Below are 8,653 nucleotides of genomic sequence, written 5' to 3' on the forward strand. Positions count from 1 at the left end.
CCACAGTGACCATGACGGCAGCTGGCTCACGTCCAGCACCCACCAGCCTGCTCCTGAGAGCCCAGTACATGCATCTCTTCCCAATTCCACTGTTCAGTTTTATCAGATTGATATCCTGAAAGTAAGCGTGGTGGGCGTGTTTACACTGCAGAAATGAGTGGACTGCAAATCATGGTTCTACCTCCTTCCCCTTGGGAGAGCTGGTTTACCAGCACACCGTTGTGTGAACTTCAGCAAATTACTTAACCATTGCGCAGCCTTTCAAGTTGCCACCACTTTCTGATTTGCTCTTGCCACTTGGACTGCCTACACCCTTTCCCACTTGAGATGAAATTGGTCTCCATTGATATCTTGTCTGAACTGTTGGTACAACTCTGCTTCTAGACTTTTCCCCATTTCAATCCACTTTCCACACTTCTGCCAGAATTTTTTTTTTTTTTAGTTTTTGAATCTTATTGAAAACGAAAAATAAAATGTGATGAATGTAATGCTTAGCATGACAACATTCATGTAGTTACCCTGTAGCGCTGTGATTCTTCGCAGAAGCAGAATTCATCATGAAATTGCCCTGCAGTGGTTCTCCAACTCAAGAAAATGAGGAGAGGCTCAGCATGGCGTATCTATGCACCGGTCTGATATTCTGGTCAATCTGTCCACACTCTGACTGTGTGGGATGGCATGGCATTACCGATGGAGCTCAGGCTCTAGAGCCAGACAGAGTGTGCTTGGGCCAGAAGCTTTGGCTCTACTGTGACTTGGATGTGCAGCTCATAATCCATTATCCAAATGTTTCAATCCCATTGCCTATGACATGGGGAGAGCATTGGTATCAAGCTTATAAGATTTCTGTGAGGTTTAAACAAATATGTACATATAAATGGACTTAAAACTTGGCACATAGTATAAGCTATATAAGTGTAAGTCACTGCTATTGGTTTGTAATATTGTTATCATCGTTATGAGTAGTCTTTCTTATTAGGTTGATCATTTAGAACTGAAGGAAAGAGATTATCCAGTATCTTCTGAAACGTAACCAGGTGGTTCCATTGAAGAAATGCTTGATACCAGAACACTTATTTAATTACCAGGCTTTTGGAAACAGAAAAAGACCTATTTGTTGGGTAAAATAAAAAAGACAGTGGTACAGATTTCCTGCTTCCCTCTCCATCCATGTCAATTTCCCACCTCTGCTACCAGGATGGTGGTGGTGTGAGATCCCGGAGGGGGAAGGGAAGGAAGTAAAACAAACCTGTGTGGAAGAGAAGGCGATGCTCCACCATTACCTGTTTTCTTCCTTCTACAATCACATGTGAGACTGGCACCTCACCACTCACGATGAAAACCACATTTTGCAGGCTCTCCTGCAGAGAAGTGTAGTCTTGAGATTGGGTTCTGGCAAAGAAGATGTAAGAGTGGCCTGATAAAGTTAATTACATAATCCATAAACACAGTGGGAGACTTAAGAGCTCTCTCTCTAAGAACACGATAGATTGAAGAAGAAAAAAATAATTATATCAATTACTGAGTATAAATGTGGCAAATTAACAGGTGGTGAATCTGGACAAAGGAGATGTGGGAGTTCTTTGTACACTTCTTGTAGTTCCTCTGCGAGATTGAAATTACCTTTAAATAAAATTGTATTGGGATCCCTGGGTGGCGCAGCGGTTTAGCGCCTGCCTTTGGCCCAGGGCGCGATCCTGGAGACCCGGGATCGAATCCCACGTCAGGCTCCCGGTGCATGGAGCCTGCTTCTCCCTCTGCCTGTGTCTCTGCCTCTCTTGCTCTCTCTGTGTGTGACTATCATAAATAAAAAATAAATAAATAAATAAATAAATAAAATTGTGTTATCAAAAGAGGATATTTTCAAAAAGTGATTGTAATGGTAACCAAAATTCTTCCTCACCAAAGACCCCTGGATAAGGCAACTATTCTTTTAAATTTTCCATTTTTAAGTGGTTTTAAACTTGCAGAATTTCTATACATCCTTCATCTGACATTTTCTAATGCTAACATCTTGCATAACCATAATAGACTTGTCAAAATTAAGATATTGACACTGGCACAACATCAATTACCAGATTTATTGAGATCCTGCCAGTTTTTCTACTAACGTACTTTTGTGTCTCATATTTGTTATGCCTCCTGACTGTCTTCTAATCTATGAAAGTACCTCAATTATTTCTTGTTTTTCATGATTTTGACATTTTTGAAGAATATTGATCAAGTCCTTAAGACTATTCCTCAGTTTGGATTTATTGGATGTTTCTCATGATGATATTCGATTTATGCATTTTTGGCTCGACCAACAAAGTGATATGCCCTTCTCACTCTGTCATATCCGGAAGTACATAGTGTCAATATATCTTATTCCTACTGATATTTACCTTGTTTACTTACGTAAGGCTGTGCATATTGATTTTCTCCTCGGTGAAGTAATTACTTTTCCATTTATAACTAATAAATACCTGAGATAATTTCAGACTATGCAAATATCCTGCTACTCTTCAAAATTTCACCCATGAACTATAGAACCCATTGATGTGTTTTACTTGAAGCAACTATTAATGCAGTGTTCTTTTTTAAAATTTTTTTCAATTTTTATTTATTTATGATAGTCACAGAGAGAGAGAGAGAGAGAGAGAGAGAGAGGCAGAGACATAGGCAGAGGGAGAAGCAGGCTCCATGCACCGGGAGCCCGACGTGGGATTCGACCCCGGGTCTCCAGGATCGCGCCCTGGGCCAAAGGCAGGCGCCAAACCACTGCGCCCCGCAGGGATCCCTTAATGCAGTGTTCTAATGATGATTTTCTAGACCTCCCTCTTCTTACCTATTTATTTATTATCAATATGATTCCTTGAACATTAATTTTAAACAATTTTATTTAAAGGTAAGTTTTAATAATTAACCAAGAAAAAGACTTTTTCTCTCATATGCTTTATTTTTTAGAAGAAGAGGGTGATTTACTCAATTTATTTTATGGGGAAGATAGAACCTTGAAATAAGATAAGGTCTAAGATAATACAAGAATTGTAGGAGTACCTGGGTGGCTCAGTCACTTGAGCATCCAACTCTTGGTTTCAGTTCAGGTCATGATCTTGGGATCATGGCATTGGACCCTACGTGGGCTCCTCACTCAGCAGGGAATCTGCAGGAGGTTCTCTCTCTCCCTTTAACTCTGCCACTCCTCCTGCTCATGCTCTCTTTCTCTCTCTCTAAAAATAAATAAATAAATCTTAAAAAATGTAAAATAATATCACATAAATATAAATTAGAAGTCCAAAATAAAATATTCATAATAAAATTAGATTCTATTTATGATATATAGATATATATATCTATATTGAATATATATACATATATATATTTAATCATAAACTTGGCATTTCAAGTTAGGGAATAAATAAGAATCAATCAATAGTGTTGAAACTATTGGTATACATATAGGAAAAAAAGTAGATGTGTACCTCACACCAAAAGTAAATAGGTATTCAACTGAGTAACAGTCTAAATGTAAATACATTTCATACTATATAAGTTTATCCTAATAATCTAAGGGTATATATCTCATAGAGCAATTCCTGGATTAGCAGCAGCAATAGCAGCACCTTGGACCTTGTTAGAAATGCAGATTTTTAGGCCCTGCTGTAACCTAGAGAATTAGCAACTCTGGGGGTGGGAAGACCAGTTTTCATTTTAACAGTCCCTCCAGGGGATTCTTTTGCATGTTAAATTTCAAGAATTACTATTTTCAGAACCGGGAAAGATTTATTTAGCAGGATACAAAAAGCACTAACTATACAGGAAAGATAGACAAAATTAACTTCATTAAAATGGGAAACTGATATATCAAAGAAAAACAAAGATGGCCTCAAACACGTGAGAAGACAAGCTACTGACAAACAATATGGTTAATTGAATATAACTACTAAAAGAATATATAAGGAACTCCTAAAATTCATTAAGAAACATCACATTAAAAAATGTTAAGAAGACACTGACAGATATGTTAAGGAGGGAAAAATGAAATATTACTATATAACCTCCCAGAGAACATGCCAACAATGATATGTCCTTGCAAATTCATCAATGACTTCTTCTTTGCCTTCTGTAGTCTTAAATCAATTACTGATTTTTTAAGAAAGAGCCAATGGCCAATACGCTTTTGTTAAATATCTACTATTATGATAAGCATTTGGCTGGTTGCTGGGAATATGACACTTTGTTGTACTTTATTGTCATAATCTAGTCCCCTTCATAGCTAGCAGGGTTTGGTTTCAGGTCAAGTTTTATCTAAAAGGTAGTATCCATGGGGGGGTCCCCGGGTGTCACAGTTGGCTGAGCATCCAACTCTTGGTTTCCATTCAGGTCATAATCTCAGGGTTGTGAGATCAAGCCCCAAATGTGGGACTCTGAAGTTAACAGGGAGTCTGTTAAAGTTTCTTTCTCCCTCTCCCTTTGCCCCTCCGCCTGTTGAGTGCTCTCTCAATCTCTAAAATAAATAAATAAATAAATAAATAAATAAATAAATAAATAAATAAATAAAATTTTAAAGGTGATGTTCATGAATGAAACTGAATCCATACACAGAACATTCAAGGTGTCAAACTGATGGAATGAAGCAAAGAAGGAAAATTCTTGTAAAAGCAACAATCAAGGAACCCTCATATAGAACAGGAGGATTTAGGACTAAAGAGGCAGAAAGCCAGAGAAGAGAGCCTGAGGGGATCAGTGGTCTTGCTAAAGTTAGCTGTGGGCTTTTTATAGGGTGGTTGTTACCTCTTTTGCACTGAGGGAGAAACTATTAACAACATCAATCTCTCCTCTGACAGGCGAATGAAACTCACCCAGCCCTCAAGGAACTCAGAATTTAGTCTAGGGTGAGAGAGACACAAAACCGAAAAAATGTGCCAGAGAGCTGAGAGAAAATTTGGTCTCAACTTCTACAAAGGAGCTTCTTCTTCTTCTTTTTTCTTGAGCATTCTTCCCTCGTATTTTTTAATATAATGAATTACATAATTAACTTTTTAAAAAAACATTTTCTCTCGCTGACAGCGTGAGCTTAATTTGTGATGCAATTTCAGCAAACATATAGTAAGTTTTCTTTTGTTATTCTTTTAGTGACTTTTTTCCCATCATTTCCCCTTTCTTTTTATTTGCCATTTCAATTTTTTAAATGTTCCAAAGTTTATATATATGTATACATACATATATATGTATGCATACATATATTTATATGTGTATATATAAATATATAGATATTAAAGATTTTATTTATTTATTCATGAGAGACACAAAGAGAAAGGCAGAGACACACACAGAGGGAGAAGCAGGTTCCCTGTGGGGAGCCAAATGCAGGACTCGATTCCAGGACCCTAGGGGTCATGCCCTGAGTCAAAGGCAGACACTCAACCACTGAGCCACCCAGGCATTCCCTGTAGTTTTATATTTAATGCATTTGCATAAATTAACTTACTTTCTGGAGTAGGAGAGGTATCAATATTAATGTAAAAATATTAGTATAATAATTACAGTGTGATATATTAATAACCGATTGAATTTGCATAAAATTATGATAAATGCAGATGTAATAAATTTTCTGGGAAATCCAAAGAAGGCTTGACAAAGGACTATCTGTAATTTGGATCTGGAATTATAATTAGGAATTAAGTGGTCTGACCAGAAGGCTAAGGTTGTCCAAAGCTAAATGCATAATCATAGCAAAGAATGACACAGGAAATCTTTTCCATATAAGGAAGAAATCTTACTTTCCTCATCTACTTAGTATATTTGCTCTGGACCACAAATTAGAATGTATGCAAAGGGTCTCAAATATTTCATGAGCTTTATATGGTTTCATTGTCGAATCTTTCAATTTTTTTAAAAAAATGTGCTCGTTTAGGGGGCCTGGGTGGCTCAGTTGGTTGAACATCCGACTCTTGATTTTGGCTCAGGTCATGATCTCAGAGTTATGAGATTGAGCCCTGTGTGTGGCTCTGCACTGGGTGTGGAGCCTGCTTGAGATTCTCTCTCTCCCTCTCCCTCTGCCCTTACCCCACCCCTATTGCACATGCTCTCTCTCTTTCTCTCTCTCTCTCTCTAAAACAAAAAATGTGCTCGTTTACAGGCAGTAGTTTCTACTTAGAAACACAAAATATGACTTAAAAAAAACTTTCTGTAAAGTGCAACTCTAATCTTTTGATAATACTTTTTTTGAAGAAAATTACTTATTTCAGTCAGTATCTGATTGATTTAATTTTTTTCACATGTTAATATTCAAACATAAATAAGATTTGCCAGTTTCTAAGATGTGGAATATGTGTAGTTTTAATTATTCTCATGTTTTTAACATCCAAATTAATTGAATTATTTGACATCAATAATTGAATGATGGTTTTCCTATGTTCGCATGGATTATTTGATTTTATATACTTAGGGAGGTCAAATTAATTGGTCCTTTGACTCCATCCTCACTGGTAATGTTGGATCGTTCACATCTTGTGCATGGACAATACCTTTCTCTCAGAACAGACTGAATCTGAAGTGTATTGAGTTTCTTTTCAGCAGAAACACATATTTCCTCAAGTCTTTGTGGGGGACATGAAATATTTTTCATTTTGGTTTTTTAAATGTTTTTTGTTTCTTGGTTTTGCTTTTGGAACATTCAGATTGTGTTCCTTTCTAAAAGGAATTGCTTAAGTTAAATATCTTACTATTGATTTGAGCGGATAGATGAGATCAATGCCATAGTCATTTGTGTGTCCAAGATATTCCATTTGATACTTAGAAAGAGAAACTATTTGGAATAAAATGGTGATACAAGGCCCTTAGGATCAGATAATTTGTATTCCGGTGGTTCTTCTTCAAACAATGCCATCTTTGGAAAATCACACAGTACCATCAGTTTTCTTATCTCTTTAATGAAGTTTCTATACTTAACCCTGCCTGCGTAACAGACACAATATTACTTGTTCTTATTTTAATTATTATTAAATTGTCATGTTGAATCTGATGCCCTGAAGGAGTCCCTAGGATACCAAGTTGAATTACACAAGTCAATTTGAGAATAAATATAGTAGTTATCTGGTTGAATCTTCTCTTTCCCTGAGGAGAAAGTGAGCTGCAGACATAGCTGTGATTAGCCACAAGGCTCAGAAAACTGGGGCCAAAGCTATGACTAGAAAATCATACCTTCTTATCCATGAAGAAACAAAGCTGCAAATATTTTGTTTTGTTGAAATGTCTTTTTAGACTGTGGGATTCGGGAAAAATACCCAGATACACAGCTTAAATATGTAAGGGGTATTTAGGTAAGTGACATCTTGGAAGGAGTGACAGACTGACAATGAGTACTGAGTCTTGTGCTCACTCTAGAGCAGCAAAAGCTCTCTTAAAGAGTTAAAGAGAGGGACACCTGAGTGGCTCAGAAGTGGAACATCTTGCCTTCAGCTCAGGGCCTGATCCAGGGTCTGGGGATCCAGTCCCACATTGGGCTCCTTGTGAAGAGCGTGCTTCTCCCTCTGCCTGTGTCTCTGCCTCCCTCTCTGTGTCTCTCATGAATAAATAAATAAAATCTTAAACAAAAAAAGGTGCTAAAGAGACTCATTATCTTAATCACAAAGCAGAGGCAAAACAGATCCCCCCCCTCCGCCCGAAAAGATATCTAGAGGCCTAGAGATATCTTAGTTTTAAGAAAGCTAAACAAATAATGTATTTACAAACTCGGGATCATGGTTTGGCATCCTGTATAGCTCCTTTCAGTAGAGGACATAACATGAGGGAGAAAAAAAGCACTGGTATTGGATATTCAGCGCTGTTTTGATGAGACCATTCTCACTCCCACTATTTGGTTTCTACAACAGTTGGTTTCAGTTGTAGACATGGATGCATCAGTCTTATTAAGCCATTAATCTCATCCATTTGATTCTTCTTCATCTACTTCTGTACTCACTCAGTAAACTCGGGATCATGGTTTGGCATCCTGTATAGCTCTTCTTCACAGCAAGGGTCTTCTGAGAAGGGCAATTATTTTCTCATTGGGAAGTAGTAAGTGTCATCCAGCCAAATATATACGAATTTGATTTAGCAGGAGTCTGACTCCTTGAATCCAATTACTGAGAAAAGTAGGTCTATTTGAGATATTCTAATAGCTGGATTTGTCAGAGAGTTAAGGGTATAAGACCAGACCAGAGAAGACCAAAGATCCTGTTCGGGTGATTCTAATAATGACTTAAGAATGATCTCTATGATGTCTTAGACTCCTCTCCTGATCAGGAAGGACAAAAGGTGGCATACCTATGATTTAAATTTGTGGAATGGAGAGGAATCTGGGGTACAACATTGTAGGGAAATTCAAGGTTAGAATCAAGGAAAAGGACTAAAACAATTAGTCACTGAGAATAAGAGAAAGTGAAGAAAAATAGCTTCTGTATAAAAATAAATTATATAAAATATGAAAAATCACATTCAGTATAAAAAGGCAGTATACTTAGTAGTTAAGAAAATAGACGAAAATTGACTATATGAGTTTAAATTGAACCTCTTCCACTTTTCCACTTACAAAGTGTTTACCTTGAGGACCCTATCCTCAAAGAATTATAGAAATTATATACATAACTTCTATAATTATCAAAATAGATATAGGTAGATATAATAT

General features: G+C 37.0%; 1 long non-coding RNA gene across 1 annotated transcript; it reads right to left on the bottom strand.

Annotated features, from left to right (window-relative positions):
- Positions 1–251: 251 nt before the first annotated feature.
- LOC125752824 (uncharacterized) lies at positions 252–8,184 on the bottom strand. The gene is made up of 4 exons (XR_007403236.1): positions 7,949–8,184; positions 3,040–3,212; positions 1,250–1,392; positions 252–804 (listed from the first exon to the last, which is right to left on the bottom strand). It is a non-coding gene; the product is annotated as an uncharacterized LOC125752824 (long non-coding RNA).
- Between the last annotated feature and the right edge of the window lie 469 nt (positions 8,185–8,653).

The sequence above is a fragment of the Canis lupus genome, chromosome 17 (assembly GCF_003254725.2).
Source record: "Canis lupus dingo isolate Sandy chromosome 17, ASM325472v2, whole genome shotgun sequence".
NCBI lineage: Eukaryota > Metazoa > Chordata > Mammalia > Carnivora > Canidae > Canis > Canis lupus.